The sequence below is a fragment of the Mercenaria mercenaria genome, chromosome 18 (genome assembly GCF_021730395.1).
Source record: "Mercenaria mercenaria strain notata chromosome 18, MADL_Memer_1, whole genome shotgun sequence".
Taxonomy (NCBI): domain Eukaryota; kingdom Metazoa; phylum Mollusca; class Bivalvia; order Venerida; family Veneridae; genus Mercenaria; species Mercenaria mercenaria.
Window position 1 is genome coordinate 15,844,511 of NC_069378.1, and position 17,311 is coordinate 15,861,821.

Here is a 17,311-nt window from a genome sequence, read left to right on the forward strand (position 1 = left end):
GATGAATAGAAGAGTAAACGACGTCTACTCGATTTATGGAAGGAAGAAATTAACATCGTATTCGATGTAGTTTGGAGGAGATATTTGATTCGTGCCCGAAGAAATGGAAGGAGAAATTGACGACGTGCTCGATGTAATAGAAGAAATAAATGACGTCGTGCTCGATGTAGTAGGATCTATTGTTGACGTTGTGCCCAATGTTTCTGAATCAGTAGTTAACGTCGCGGTTAATATACTGGAAGGGAGTATTGACGTCGTATTCGATGTAGTTCTCATAGTCGTGGAAGGGGATGTCGAGCTTAACAGTGTTGATAGAAATATTCCTGAAAGAAACGCATTTAGATTTTGTTAAATAAATACATTTAAATGTACTTACCTATAGAATACAAAACTTCGAGGCAAGTGTATGCCTGTCACACCTCAAAGGGCATTGGTCATTGACCATGATATAAAGTTTATATCGATAGAAAAATAGTGACTCTTATCGCATAGTGCGGCAATTTTCCTTTGATCTTTGCAGCATGTTATACATAGTAACACACATTATTACTACAAAACTGTGCTGATATCTTACAAAACTGTTGCGATATATATCAACACGGAAATCTCTATGGAGTTTCATAAGAAAAAAAGTGTTCCGATATATATCAGCACAGTAAAACTGTTCCGATATATATCGGAACACTTTTTCTCTATTGAGGTCCTATCAAGGGCGTATATTTTTTTCCTTTCAAAGAAAAGATGATTTTAGCTCCAATTTACAGTTCACAGAGAAAGAATTGTCACAAACACCTACATTTATAAAGTAAAAGAATAAATAAACTAGAATATTTCAAAAACTTGATAGTTATTGCCAAATTCAGAAATACATGAAATATATGAAATTCTGAGATTTCTCAAATGTTTCTTTTTCTTTGATTTTTTTACAAACAAAACAACAAGTTTTACAATATGTCTGGCCAATGAAATGCAAAGATTTAAAACCAATGCAGAAATTTGTTGGGTACTTTTATCTGGGGAACACATTTTCTAAAACAGAAGTTTTAGTGTTTCAGTCAGCGAGGCGCAGAAAGGGAAACAAAATAGTTAAAATAATAATAAACAAATTTAAATGAAAATGATATATAAATTTTAATGATAAACTATGCGATAAAACAGTTATAATATGTAGTGCTCGTGTGTTACCAGGATATATCAGAGCTAGGGGTACATCTCGTTATTTTTCTCTTCACATATCTGTCTCGGCCTACCGGCCTCGACGATATGTGCAGAGAAAAATACCCTCGATGTACCCCTAGCTCTGATATATCCTGGTAACACACTCTCACACATACTATAACTATTACTTATCGGACATATTCATAATTAATGTGAAATTACTGGATAGGGATTTGCTTTGAATGACATTTTTGTTTGGAAACGAGCTGCTTAAAGGCCAATCATTATGTAGACGTCTATTGGGTTTCATAAAAAAAGGTAAATGTATAAATACTATAGTCTGTCCCACATAATTTTGGACCTCAACTTTGGGTTGATATGAAGAAATGAAACGGGATCAAAGAACATAAAACACTTTTTTGTGAATAAAAAAAAGCCACCCTCGAGAATTTCAAGGATTTTTGAAACAATCGTCTGGTTTTCCCGTGCGACTAAATTTCAGTTTCTCTATGGGAATTCGCTGTTGTTTATTTCTGGTCGCCATTGCCAAATATTCTCTATTTTGGAGATTTTCGGGAAATTTCACGTGTTATTCCGTGGGGACGTTTCACACTTATTTTTTACACTTAGCTATTTTTCCTCCCGTAAGAAACAGAAAGGGTTTGAAATAGAATTTACAATTTAGTAAACAAACGAAATTTTGAAAAATGTAAAAATGAAAAATAGAAAAAGAACTTACTTTGCACGAAAGAATCCGGCCATTAAGTATTCAGTTATAAATTCCTTTAATCATTATTCCATTTATCCTTAAATCCTTCCAAACGATGTCCAGTTAAATGCACAATTTTCAAAGTCAGAAGTTTTACACTGGAAATCCATCATCCGAAAATTGATCCAGTCAATCTGGGGCAGTCTTTCGAAGAATTTCAGGCAAATAACTGAACTATGCATTTGAAACAATATCTTTAATCACAGTATTTTCCAAATGCATAATCCAGGAAGAACCTGTACGATACAAAGACGTCAACTGCTTCAGCCTCATTAGAATATAGCCTTCTACACATTTAAGCAGCTCGCCATGACACAACTTTCAAACGCTAAATTCCAATTATGTCATACAATATATGACGTCACTACATATCTCGAGCGATCAATTGCATAGGCGGCAATGTCGGCTCTCTTACGCATAGCTACCCCAACACTAATTAATTAAGTATAATATTGAAGCTAACTGAGTCCCAAATTTAAAGAGGATAAAGCAAATTAGCTGTAGACTGTGCCAGTCTGACTACGTGGATAAAATTTAAATCAAAGGCGGGAATGATTCAGTTTGCTTTAAGTTTAAGCCCAGACCTAAATCTTAGAAAAATAGTTAATTCGTTTCCTTTAACATATCGATACAGCTACTTTAAAAGAAAACGTGTAAAAAGGGATTTTTCTATCACCGACAAAAACAAACAACCTTGACGTTACCGGTTACGGAAGGTGCGCAGGCCAGGATCCAGGGCTGGGCCACCATTTCATATCTGTATTTCAAAAATTTCAAGGGGGAGAGCCCCTGCCTCCCACCATGCACTCACACATCAAGAGAGGTTAAGGAGTAACCCCTCCATTATTAGATCTATATTAGACCAAAAACTGCACCGGAAGCAACCATATTATGCCTGTATTTCAAAGATAAATGCACCAGAGGACACCATTTCATACCCCTAAAAAAACAGAAATAAATATTTTAAGGGGGTATGTGTGCGAACAGGGTCATAATGTTTTCAGATTAAAAACCATCCTAGGTAATGTAGATTCCTATGAAAAAGTCAACAAAATGAATCTGGCCATTGAATTACTGGATAGGCGTATTAGTAATTGTTAACAGAGAATTATCAGCATGTAAATTGTCGAATAATGGTATAGTAGGCCTACACAACTTCACAAATTTATATATTGATAACTTAACTGACATAAAATTCATTTGGCATAACTGTTGCAAAGTTTTTGATACCTGAACTTTCGATTTGCATTTCTCAAAATTGCAAAAATGGCACTTGGTGCATTGTGGAAATAAGGCGACGATGTGACTATATCACGGCTTATGTACATGACCGCAGTGATATTCTGTGTAGACTATATGTTGCATTAGTTACAAGTTGTGGCAATTGATATCGTCAGTTTTGCCAGAGTATATTTTTGTAATGAACTTGATGGGTAGATGTATTTAATAAGCTAGTTATACACAGTACGGTAAAGTCCATGCAAGTACGAATTTTTCGACTGAATATCTATATAAAGTTTGAATTGCTACAAATCATTTTTTAAGGAATAACTGTTTGTTTTTGTTTTTTCGGTGTTTTTTATTTGTTGTTGTTGTTTTGCGTTCAACGTGTTTTTGGTTGAATTTTCAATATTGCTATGTACTGCCCCGTTTGTAACAGAAGTAACTGTTTCGTATACGTACTTCTTGGTGAAAATAAAACACAAAAACGCGTGTTTTATATCATCGAAAATGAAAGTAACTGACGCGCTTGAACATGTTTCTTTTATCTAGCTGAAGAACAAAATACCCCTTCAAAAGGTCATATGAGCCGCGCCATGAGAAAACCAACATGGTGCATTTGCGACCAGCATCCGCGCAATCTGGTCAGGATCCATGCTGTTCGCTAACGGTTTCTTATTGCAGTAGGTAGTTGACCAGATTGCGCGGATGCTGATCGCAAATGCACTATGTTGGATTTCTCATGGCGCGGCTCATATATTTATTTTGTCTATAGGTCTAACATGCCTATCAATAGCACAAAAATGTTTAACATGCCACTTTGGATTTCACTGAACGGCCGAGCATGGGAAATAAAGACGCAGGGATGGAATTGAAAAACTGGTATTATGTTATTATAAAGAATAAAGGCAATTATTAATTTGTTTAACGTAGTCCCTTATATAGGCGGTTGTCTCAAATTGAAATATATATATTTTAAATTATTAATTGCATTGAGGAATAATGTTTTACCTTGATCGAACGGTCACAAAAACACGGGTGGTAAACGCGCAATCCAATTCCCACTGGGAATACGCTAAAAATGGGTTGCGCGAATTCCGGTGCTGGTGTTGCGCATCAGTATATACAAAATCGAGGTTGGTGGGTTTTCGTTTTTCTAAATAATGACACATTTACGAGTGTTTAGAAAAAAAAAATGCTATTCGACACAAAAATGAATAAAGATCATATGTGTGAAATACCAACTTATTAATTTAGGAGTCAGCTCTGTTATCACGAAAACTCTGCTGGCTCGAAGTGTCAAAAAACATGAAATCATGAAAAAAGCAAATTTTCTATCTCTTGTGCCTTCTTTATGGAAATGTGACGCTTCTAATGATCAGAAATGTGTAAAACAGTCATGAATATTACATACACTTGAATGAAATGTTGCTTTTTGGGGAAAGATTGGCAAAACATAATCGGAAATGGGGTTGCGCCCCGGGAATGGAGTTGCGCGTATACATTATATACATTATGATGTACATGAGCAACTCCATTCCCGATGCGCAACCCCATTCCCTATGATTCTTTGTCAGATTAGGCATATGAGGTCATAAACTTCCATTTTTTGTTGATTTCATACTTTTTTCACACTTCGTGTCGCCTGAGTTTTTGTGATAATAGAACCGACTCATAAATTACAAACCAGATATTTTACACATATAATGTATTATCATATTGTGTCGAATTGCATTTTGCTTTTTTCGGGAAAATTTATTCTTGTCTCATACTAAGCAAAGTCATAACTTCACATACCTCAATTTCGTCTTTTTGTACGCGCAACACCAGCACCGGACGTTGCGCAACCCATTTTAAGCGTATTCCCAGCGGGAATTGCATTGCGCATTTACCACCCGTGAAAAAATAGTGAGCACCAGTCAGTACACAAACATGTATTCGTGCTATTTAAATACAACCTTTTAACAAACGGTTATCATCCGAACCTTTGATACGAAACCAAGAATGAAAATGAGTTAAATGGGTTGCGCGCATCTCCGCTGTACCCACCTATTACGATATCTACGGCTGAACTTGCCTTGAGATATGTATTTATTTTACGTCGATGCTAACGAGTAAGTACAAACACATTTTCAGAAAAAAAGCTGCAAACCTGAAACGGAAATAACTTTAATTTGAAGTAAAATGTTAATTCAGGGTCTTCCGTACAAGAAAATACTACAAGTTTTGGACAGAGTTTGTTTTAATTTTCTATGTCTTTATTCAACAATAAATGACGTCGCTAACTGTGAGCAAACCCCCAAATGGCGTTTGTATGGACGCCGCCATCTTGAAATGGACGTCGCGTAGTTTTGCAATGCAAGTCTATGGGGAAAAACATAAAATCTTGATTTTTAACTTCATTTTACATTTTTTCCAAAAAATGAAAAAGGTGCCTAGAGATATTAACCGTCTCGTATTAACGATGTCATTTTTGACAATTTTATATATAGTATGAATAAATTATCGGAGGTCCAAAATTAGGTGGGACAGACTATAGTAGTTCACCTTGCTGGTAGGTACTTGTAAAAAATGTTGTGAATTACATTTTAATTGTACCCCGACATTTAGGTTTGGCATGTTTGCATAATATTTCTTTTGAAATAAAAGTATTTGATTCATTTTCAAAACTTCCTAATATATACCGATGAAATCTTGTTCCTTTAGACTTCATTCAATCATAATTAATTGGAATCCATGAAATATTAGTTACGATGATTTTTGCACGGAAGAAAAAATATCTACAGTTTATACGTAAATTGAACCTCTTACAACTGTAAATCAACATATTTTCCATTAAATGATTACATTGAATCAATAGGTCCTTATTTTGGTAGGTACTTATCCACAAATAGAAATCAGCTAGTTCTAAGCGGATTTTACAACATTGTTGAATTATTTCACGTGTAAACATTTAAAGTTAATTTGAACATAAATCTTATCGTTAAGATGCCCGTTCTAGTAATTAACACACAGGCTGCAATTTTTGTATGATACGACTTACGATCCAAATCTTATTCTCCGTTTTTTCGAAAAAGATTACTTTAGTATATGAATAGCTGTCTATCAGATATGTAGAACTACTTCAAACACATATGATTTGGTCTGAAAAATAAATATGTCCAGGCGGGAGTTTAATCTCAGGAGTTAGATCCAAGTATATACGAATACCTCTCCACAAAACATACCACACTAAGTGGTAATTACAGCGAATTCTGGTGTATTGAATAATTTGAAATCTGTTTAACCACAACTGTAATATTTGATATTTCAAACGTCTTTACATATTTGTAAAGTGTGTTGCTCTACGTTCTAATTATATTTAGCTTACCTATCAGTGATCTTGTTTTTATACTAGGCATCTTTCAGTTACTTTTGACACCTGCAAAATATAAAAAAATAGTTTTGCGCATCTGAACAATAATTGTGCTTAGTTTTTAAAAACAGATTTTAAATATTTTTGCATAGAAAAGATTACTCTGCAAAATCTAAGTTCCGATTAGGATACATTTGCGACAAAATGTAACGAAATACTAACCATTGTACGAAATTAAGGTTTAGTCAGGATTTGGTCATTTTAATATCATTGTTGCAACGGAAAATAAGAGGACCAAATGGTCATCGACCGCTGGCTTAACAGGATAAGACATGGATGACCCGTCATGGGTAACATCGGTGAAAATTATATCTAAAATCAAGCATAAATTACTCACAATTAAGAGCGTAATTTCTCCCTTATATCGAAAGTTTCAATACAGTCCAACTTTCTCGAGAGACCACGTTTATTAAGAGGCAATTTGCATTAAGAGACCATTTCTTTCAGTACCCAGTTGTTATAGAACAGAGTATTTTGTATTAAGAGACCATGTTTTCAGTACCCAGTTGTGATATTAAAGAACAGAGTATTTTGTATTAAGAGATCATGTTTTCAGTACCCAGTTGTGATCTTAAAGAACAGAGTATTTTGTATTAAGAGACCATGTTTTCAGTACCCAGTTGTGATGTTAAAGAACAGAGTATTTTGTATTAAGAGGCCATTTTTCAGTACCCAGTTGTGATGTTAAAGAACAGAGTAACTTAAGCAGCCGGACATCTGACTTTCAAAATTGACTTTTTGTTTTATTTTCAACACATCATAAGCAGATGTGCCTTTAGAAGCAAGATGATGTTGCTCCCGAAGTTGACTGCTCAATGCAAGTTTGACTTTAATACCAAGTTTACAATGACAAATGAACAATTTAAGGCTTTGTTAAAATGACTGCATCAGTTATCAAATAGTCCTTATGAAGTAAACAGCATTCAGGGAAACATCATGATTTAAGCAACATACATCCGTGCGTAACAGCAATGCAGATTATTCTGAATTACATTTTTAGCTCCACTATTCGGAGAAAAGGGGGGCTATACTATTCGCCCCGGCGTCGGCGTCGGCGTCGGCGTGACCCTTCTTGGTTAAAGTTTTTCGGCAACTTTTGTTTTTCTGTCATATCTTTGTTACTATTGCTTATATCTTACTGTAACTTCACATAAACATTGTCCAGTATACAAACAATGTATGTGTAGGGGCTGAGCCTATTATACCCGAGGTCAAGGTCACCAAGTTGTTATACTTAGGTTATTTTTAAGGAAAAAGTTTTTCGGCAACCTTTGTTTTTATGTCATATATTTGTTAATATTGCTTATATCTAACTGTTAATTCAAATAAACATTATCCAGTATGCAAACAATGTATGTGTAGGGACTAAGCCCATTATCCCCAAGTTCAAGGTCACCAAGGTGTGATACTTAGGTTATTTTTAAGGTTAAAGTTTTTCGGCAACCTTTGTTTTTCTGTCATATCTTTGTTACTACTGCTTATATATTACTGTAATTTTACATAAACATTGTCCAGCATACAAACAAAGTATGTACAGGGACTGGGTCTATTTTTTCCAAGGTCAAGGTCACCAAGGTCTTATACTTGGGTTATTTTTAGGGTTAAAGTTTTTCGGCAACCTTTGTTTTTCTGTCATATCTTTGTTACTTTTGCTTATATCTTACTGTAAGTTCTCATAAACATTCTCCAGCATACAAAAATAGTATATGCAGGGTCTGGGCCTATTATACCCAATGTCAAGGTCACCAAGGAGTTATACTTGGAATTATTTTCATGTTAAATTTTCCGAAAGCTTTGTTTATAGACATATCTTTAGTACTTTAAAAGATAAATACTTGAAATTAAAAATATTTGTTTATAATCATCATCTGCATGTGTGGTTACATACCCCATAACTCTAATTGTATTTTGACAGAATTATGCCCCGTTTGTACTGTAACATTTTTTTGCAATCTTCGCTTTCTGGATATTACTTTAATGCAATATAAGATAAAGACTTGAAACTTAAAAAGTATCTTTATCACCATCATCTGCATGTGTGGTAACACTTCCCATAACTCTGATTTTTATTTTTGACCACATTATGCCCCTTTTATACTTAATTTCTTTAAACAAACTTCATTTTCTGGACATAACTTTGGTACTGTATAGGATAATGATTTGAAACTCAAAATATATCTTTACCATCATCATCTGCATGTGTTGTAACAATCCTAATATCTCTAATTTGTGTATTTGATGGAATTGTGCCCCTTGGTGTATTTTCCTGTTAAAGTAGAGGTCTCTTATTCAGACATATATTCATTTTACTGTCAAATCCCCGAATAGTGGAGTGCGCTGTCTTACGGACAGCTCTTGTTGGAAAGCAGATCAATAACCTGTTTTATCGAAAAGTACTTTTAAAATCACAATCTATCAATGTGTTTATTTGTACCATAGGCTTTTCTAAACGTTTTATTTAAAATGATGTTTAATTTTAATGCGAAAGTAAACATGTATTAATTTACAAGTCCTATCTAAAATAGCAAGTGTAAACTAGAAATATATGCAATATAACGAAAACAAAGTTCAAAACATGCAAAAAAGGCAACGACAATGACAAAAAGTAAGATGTATTTTAAAGTTTCAAGATTATGGCTGCATTTATGATTGTGTAACAATAACCATGATACAAGGGCACATGCACGACTTCTACGGGTATCTGAATGAAACCGTCGAATGCAAGAAGTGGCAAGCCAGTCGTTTAAAAGTTGTCTCAGACTCTGGGTATCCTTCTTAGAGTAAACATGACAGATGAAGTAATTGTCTGTGATTAAGAAATTGTCAAATCTCGATGGGGGAACTTGCTAAATTGTAACTGACTTGTTTAAAGAATGATGCAGTTTGGAATTGTCGGAAAACGGAACTGAAAATAAAGTTACTATTATGAATATGTATCACCCGATGGAGTATTATAAAACATTAGTGAGGCTGCTAAGTGTTTCGGCAACCCGGACACATCTTGGTACTTTGGTTCAACATCCACTTAAAAAGCCAGGTGTACATTTTTACTTCAATCCTCTTGAAATGAATACCACTACTAAATCAAAGTGAATGAAGTATTCCATAAGGCAAGGATCGCTCCAATGAGACTGAAGTGCGATATTTAATAAAGTGTCTTCTTGACCAAATTAATGAGGGACATCATAAAATACACATTTCTGGCACTGCTTTGTTTAACGGCAAATGTCATTGCCTGCAGCAAATATCCAGGTATGGCCTTTACATGTGTCATTCCGGTAAATGAGATCAATCCCAGGAGACTCCCAAGCAAGAAAGGTTTGGTCAAGTCAGGGAACGTGCTCCAACAATTCCAGAAGTCGTTGGACTTGCGGAAAACTATCTTCATTGGACCAAACAAGCTGTGAAAATGATTGAATAGCTCACAGGTTAAAGTGTAGCTGACATTACTGAAGCATGTTATATTTGTTTTTGTTTTTGGTATAACGCCGTTTTCTCAACCGAATTTTAGTTATGTAACGGCTGGGAGTTAACCTAACCAGTGTTTCAGTGTTTCTGGATTTTGTACCAGTATAAACCTTGTCTCTGCAAGTAATTGCCAACTTCTTAACATGAATCAGAGTTGGAAGATAATAAATTCAGACACAATCATTATGTTTTTTATCAAAACGTCGCGGAGAACATACGCCTCGCCCAAGGATCGAACTCACAACTCTGCGATCCACAGATCTGCGCTCTCCATAAGCTGGCTGCATGTTCTAAACGCTTTTTTACCATTTCTTTATCATTAAAACCCTAGTTCTTGTCCATCTCGACATTCAACTCGGGTATCTACAATTTGATAATAATGATAATGATAATGATAATGATGATAACGATGATGATGATAATGATGATTATATAATAATATAGATATGAATAGAATTTAGAGGCTCTAATGCCTATATAAATTGATCACATTAAATGATATCAGACAGTACAAATTGTAATGTATTTTTCGAGAGCAGATATGCAAAAGCATAACAATTGCATGTATATGTAACAAATTTGAACCATATAGAAATGACCACTAAATGCTGTTACAACATAATGCATTCTGAGTCAGTTCTCAATACATGATAGGTCAATTTGCAACGCTCAAAATAAACGACGGGGTAATAGGGAAGAGGTCATCATTCACGTTTTGCCAAGTCTGTATTAATGACGATGTTGACATGTTAAAACCGTTTCAACAATGATCTAGTTGGTAAACGTTATGCGGACAGTTTTTCAACCAGTCAAAAATAGTATATATTATGAACTTAACGCTACAAGAGAGCTGATTAATTAAAGGCGAAAGGTAATAATTTACCCTGTCTGCTCCATGGGAAACGTTATTGAAACTCCGTGGCCGAGTGGTTAAGGTCGCTGACTTCAAATCTCTTGCCCCTCATCGATGTGGGTCCGAGCCTCACTCGGGGCGTTGAATTCTTCATGTGAGGAAGCCATCCAGCTGGCTTACGGAAGGTCGGTGGTTCTACCCAGGTGCCCGCTCGTGATGAAATAATGCACGGAGGGGCACCTGGGATCTTCCTCCACCATTAAAAGCTGGAAGGTCGCCATATGACCTGTCATGTGTCGGTGCGACGTTAAATCCAAAAAAAAACTTGGTATGTAGAGTTAGGAGACACATCCACAAGACAATATAATCGATTCGCACTGACACCTGTGTACATAAGTTATTTTCATGTGCTTAGGAGCTTAACGGCCTGAAATACCTAAACATTTGGCTTTGTTCTGCCTTTTTTTTAATAATGACGTTATCTGAATAGAATGTGTATTAGATTTTTCATAAGCTGAACTTTACACAACTGCTTATAAAGTCAATAAGGAATGAATATTATTTTACACACTTATTAAACCCGATACCGAAGTTCACGTATCCGATAATTGTAGATATATGTACGAAGTTTCGGGTTTTACAAGTGTGTAAAACATACAAAAATATGACATCTGCGAAGTTTCCACTTTTCTCTAATCTATTACTTGTGTTTCTTTTTATAGTCATTCATATAAATGTAGATCTAAAAATTATTTCAAATCTCTGTACTGGCAGTATCGATAAGAAGTGAAAAGTAGTCCAACATCGGGAGCAGCACAAACGTTATCCGAATAAATTTCTTTTACACACCTGTAAAAAATTCTGTTAGCCAAACAAATTGAAGGAAACGTCCAAAAACGAAACAATGGCGACTAACCCTAAAATTAAATAAACTATATAGTATAGAATGCAACTAAAACAATAATAGCAGATTCGGCTTTATCGAATACTTTTATGAGAGAAAATGAAGGTTTAACTTCTCTTAAAAAATCATACACCTGGTTCAGCGGATTCTATAAATATACAGACTTTGGGGACCTTCGGGGCCAAGAGGTTCAGGTTGTCAGTTTAAAATTAATAGTTTTTATTAGCTCACCTGAGCACGAAGTGCACAAAGGTGAGCTTTTGTGATCGCCCTGAGTCCGTCGTCCGTCGTCGTCAGTCGTCCGTCGTCGGCGGCGTCAACAATTTGACTATTAACACTCTAGTTGTCATAATTTTGAGCCAATCTTAATGAAACTTGGTTAGAATGTTACCCTTAATAAAATCTTGTAAGAGTTTGATATTAGGTCATCTGGGGTCAAAAACTAGGTGACCAGGTCAAATCAAAAGAAAAGCTTGTTAACACTCTAGAGGTCAAAATTTTGGGCCAGTCTGAATGAAACTTGGTCAAAATGTAACCTTCAATAAAATCTTGGACGATTTCGACATCTGGTCATCTGGGGTCAAAAACTAGGACAGCAGGTGAAATCAAAGGAAAATCTTGTTAACACTCTAGAGGTCACAATTTTGGTCCAATACTAATGAAACTTGGTCAGAATGTTACCCTTAATAAAGTCTTGGACGAGTTTGATATTGGGTCATCTTGGTTAAAAAACAAGGTCACTAGGTCAAATTAAAAGGAAAAGCTTGTTAACACTGAAGAGGCCACATTTATGACTGTATCTTCATGAAACTTGGTCAGAATGTTAATCTTGATGATCTTAAGGTCCAGTTTGAATGTGGGTCATGTAGGCTTTGACCTAGGTCACCAGATCAAATCAAAGGAAAAGCTTGTTTACACTGTAGAAGCTTCATTTATGATAATATCTTAATGAAACTTGGTCAGAATGGTAATCATGATAATCTCAAGGTTCAGTTTGAATCTGGGTCATGTCAGATCAAAAACTAGGTCACCAGGTCAAATCAAAGGAAAAGCTAGTTTACACATTAGAGGCCACATTTATGACCATATGATATTATATCTTAATGAAACTTGGTCAGAATGTAAATCTTGATGATCTTTAGGTCAATAGGTCAGGTGAGCGATACAGGGCCTTCATGGCCCTCTTGTATGAGGAAACCGTCCAGATGCCTCGCAGATAGTCTCATTTGTACTACTCGGGTGTCCGCCCGTGCCTGAGATGATGTTCAAGATCCTAAAGGACCAAACAATTTAAACAACAATGTGTGGTACGAGGAGACCTAATGACCACTACACTGCACTTAAAACTGTTGTTTTGATAGATACTAAAGCCTATGAGAAGATCATTTTGAGGCATCGGATGTAATTAAGCATTTTAATAGCAAACTCGGAGTATCTTCATTAGTGTCACAACTCACAATGTACCACTGGCTTATATGGATTTCTACTACACAGATATTCGATGGACCCAAACACCCCAAGGGACACAAACATTTAACACTTAATCAAAGTATGAGGAGACATTTTAGCGGTTGACACTTCAAACACTTGTTAGCATATTGGTAAACTGCGCTCAAAATACCTCCCTCAACACACCAGAATGAAATCAAACTAAAATTTGTGAAAACAGTAATTTACAAAACGAAATTGAAGTAACGTGTGTGGGTATCTTGAAGCCAGAAAATGTTTTTTCCAGAAGTACAAATTTGTAAAAAAATAAGCTGTGGATACAAGTTAATTGGTTAACTGTACGTTCACTAGAAACAAAGACACACTACAGAAAATCGATAATCGATAGCTTGTTTAGGAAACAATTGTTCTAAAGTCTTAGTTGACAGTACCTATGAAACAGGAAAGTTCTTCGAACTAGAAAATATAATGAACATTTCTTGTGAGCGTTTTTGCAAATATCTGGAATAGTTGAAATACGCAATGAGTTCTTGAAGACGTCACACAAAGGATGACACAATGTGATAAGATATAATCGGCACATGGAACAAAATGACTGACATTGAGGCAGCTTTTCAGACATATTTCCTATCAACAAAATCTTTGAAAGTTTATTGTACCTTTGTGACTTGGTACATAATGTCTAATTCAGTTCTACTTTTGTCTATATGAAGATACTGTAATAGGTTTCTGCAACATTTAGGCAAAACTCTAACAAGCGCTCTGCGTTTCGAACCTGGGGCCAGTTGTTTTGAATTAAATGTTAAATTTTGATTCAAAACACTAGTCTTGGTGGGAATCACTAGTGTGATGTTTTGATTTTATTGTAAAAAATTGTCAAACTTCATCATTCTTAACTCATACATTTGTTTTTCTTAGTCTTCTAAAATATCTAAAACTAACCGTAAAAGTTATCAACAGTTAGCTTAATCCCCTGTTAAAGTTTCGAACAACTGGGCCCTGATGAGACTTAGTATATAACATTTTGAGACCAAGATCGGGTATCAAGAGTTGCATTATAGGTCAAGGCTTAAACAATATAAGAAAACATCTTGGGAATTTTACGGGACTTTAATTACCAATAGCCTTGGAGACTGGCCTGTTTTAAACATTGATTTACATTAGATAATAAGGTATAGGCTTCTTTTTCAATACATTCCATTTGTGACAAAGAAACATTAAATTAGGAAGATATTTCTGTATTCGAGAGGTACATCCCAACCATTGATATATTGACAAATATGTGTATTTCACAAACGCTTAAAATATAACCCCTCAGATGGGGTCATAATTTATTATTATATAAATTTTAAATAATGTAGAACGAATGAATTGAAACAAAAAATAAACACTGCTAGAGCAGTTTAAGTTTCGAAAGCAGATACACAAGAAAAATTAAGCATAATATAAATTTCTTGACGAGGCTAATACTAATTTGTTAGTGCATTTAGATTACAGTCATATTTAAGATGAAAAGTTTATCTCGTAAATTGTGTGCTTATTTTTAACAATACGCGATGACGCAGTATTAATTTCAAATTAAGAGATTTATATTCTGACCTGTTGTCCTTTTCTTTCTTATATCCTTTAAAAATTAAAACGTTCCTTCTTAGTCCTTGCACTAAATCAAAACCACAATCTCGTAATTAAGTTTTAAAACGTATTAACACACTACTTTTATGTCACTTTGTTATAGGACAGCCGTAGATATGGGCATTTTATAGAGATAATTTCAGATAGGTCGTGTCGATAATAGCGATAAATATTTGATCATGTCTTTGTTGCAGTATACATTTCACTTTAGACCATAGCTGAATGTTATACACAATCATCCACAACTAAAACAATTTAAACGCATTATATTCCTCACTATTTTGGCAGAATATCTCTTTTTTTAAGTCGTGTAGACACAACCAAATATCAAACCATTTAAAGATAACGTACAAACAAACATAATAACTACAAATTGATAAGAGTCTTAACATTACATTGAGTGATGTGAAATTGTAGGTCATGGAAAAATTGAATCAAGAAATTTCCTACAAATATTCAGTCTATAAGATTCTATACCAAACACTCAAGATCGGCAATCGCTCTATGTAAAGGCATTGCGTTATCTTTAAGCTTTGCTTGTCAAATAATTGATGGAAACTGGATTAATAATAGTTTCTTTTAGTTCTTTTTGCCAGCAACACTGTGTAAACAGTAGTATGAAGCAGTTTAATTGTAACAGAATAAGATGATACTGAATTTTATAAAGAAATTATGTTTCGAAATTTCTTATCAGTGGATTATCGGATTCATGTCTGTGTTGAATGTTGTATCCTAGATATACAAAATGTATCTCAAGAGTCTTTACAAAGCCTTGGTTTTATTGACAACCGTGAATGACAGATTTGCTTGATATTTAGAAGTAAACGAAAGGATCTGCGCTAATAATAATTTAATATAATCTCACAACCACAAAGCGTTGTATTAGCCATGCTTGCTGTTGATATGCATGAAATCAGGATAAAACAGTACATAGCTTTAAACACTTAAAAGCTACACTGTCATTTATTTAAAGGCTTATAATTCCTTTGTTCATAATGCGGCTGCCACATTTTTTATCATGAATATAAAATATAATAACTTCTTGTTAATCTATATTTTGAATAATTGTTTTCTCTAATGTTTGTCAAAAGTTTGAATATTGATTAACATTATAGTACAAAGTTTTATTAAATGCACTATGTACGATTACCTCCATTTACAGCTCTAACTGAATAAGTTCATGTGCAGTATTTCAAGTAGTGCCTTTATAATCCTTTCTAATCATGTAAATAATTGTAATATCTATTTATCATTTGTTTTAAATACAAATATTTAAAGCCTCACGGGTCTTAAATCAGTTATCACTTTTATTAATATTTTTGAATACGAATCTTAAACTCTAGGTTTAAGGTAAATATGGTAATGTAACTGAGCGTAATAATTTCACGTCTACCAAGTTTGAACTAAACTATAAAACGAATATTTTCATTTGCAATTTCTGTACAAATCCGACATGCGTTGGATATAATCTGACCTAAAATAGTGATATTCTATATGCTAACTTAAGAGCTGATTCGTATTTGTTGCCAAGCTGAATTTCTAAATAACGTCAGAAAATAGATCTTGTAGCCTTTTACATTCAACAGACCCTTTTAGCAGAATGAAGCTGAAATAAATGAATGCGTGAAAAGAATTCCCTGAGCAGAAAGGACCGGGCTAAATAACGAAGTGCCGTTTTCCGTCAAAAGGCGGATTCAGCTCAAATCTGCAAAGAAATAAAAGGATATAAAATACTTTTCTCTTATCCATTGCTTACGTCTTGTCTTATAGTGAAACATATATCCCTTAACACCAGATATCTTCAGGTAGTTTGAAATTAACATGCTAAGGAGTGCCACATTTATGCGAGACATTGGTTCTATTATTCCGTCATAATTCTGAAGAGATGACTTTAAATGATTTATCTCGCAGTTTTCAACGTATTTTTGCGGACTTTTTTAGTTTAAGTATATCTTGCCCCATCATATCGCTTTTGATACCGATAACATGCAAGACTTTGTAACATCAAGTTGATAAACTGAAAATCTGAAACTACTGATGAAAATGATTATCAGTAATATTTTCAAATACATCTGTTGATACAAGATTTATAAATAAGCTATTTACGAGCTAAACTCTAATCCCACTAATTTAAGTGAACAGGACAACATAGAATTGATATATATATTTCTGTGAGCACGTTTTCGTTAGCAGATCACTGTCGTCGTCGGCATCACAAATGCATTCCCCGAGACAGCCACATATTTCCTAAATTAACTATGAAAAAAAATCAACAAAATTATTGGGGAGTCACTATTTTGCAACTGTCAAATGTCTAATTTTTGCTATACAGTTCTTTCCACTATCCAAATAGCTTAGTAACTGTAGCGTGTCCTATTCTGATTCTGTGCATTTTTGGATCAAAAGCATTCAAGCGTGCATGTCATTTTAACTATGACACAA

At 34.5% G+C, this 17,311-nt stretch overlaps 1 long non-coding RNA gene across 1 annotated transcript; it reads right to left on the minus strand.

Moving 5' to 3' along the window:
* Window positions 1-94: 94 nt before the first annotated feature.
* On the minus strand, window positions 95-15,174 carry LOC128550692 (uncharacterized). Its single transcript, XR_008368376.1, has 3 exons — window positions 14,837-15,174; window positions 6,519-6,569; window positions 95-323 (listed from the first exon to the last, which is right to left on the minus strand). It is a non-coding gene; the product is annotated as an uncharacterized LOC128550692 (long non-coding RNA).
* Window positions 15,175-17,311: the final 2,137 nt, after the last annotated feature.